This window comes from Danio aesculapii, unplaced genomic scaffold, assembly GCF_903798145.1.
Source record: "Danio aesculapii unplaced genomic scaffold, fDanAes4.1, whole genome shotgun sequence".
In the NCBI taxonomy this organism is placed as follows: domain Eukaryota; kingdom Metazoa; phylum Chordata; class Actinopteri; order Cypriniformes; family Danionidae; genus Danio; species Danio aesculapii.
Genome location: NW_026613884.1, coordinates 8,530 through 8,823, shown reverse-complemented (window position 1 = coordinate 8,823; position 294 = coordinate 8,530).

Below are 294 nucleotides of genomic sequence, written 5' to 3'. Positions count from 1 at the left end.
TGTTTTAAGGAAAAGCTCACTTAATTTTGGCATATTATTTCTTGAAACAAGACTATTTTTTGCTTGTCTAAAAAACGATTTTTGATTTAAGACTCTAGATATTTGGACTAGAAACAAGACAAGACAAGAATAAGAAAAGCATTTTTTTCAGTGTGAAGTTAGCTGTTTTACTCACTGTTTTGATAATTGTTTATGTGAGTAATAATATGTGAGTTAACTAATTTGTTTCATTTTGCAGGAGTGATTATTACCCAAAGACGCCAGATGTGATCTAACACAGCGAATGGCCTAACA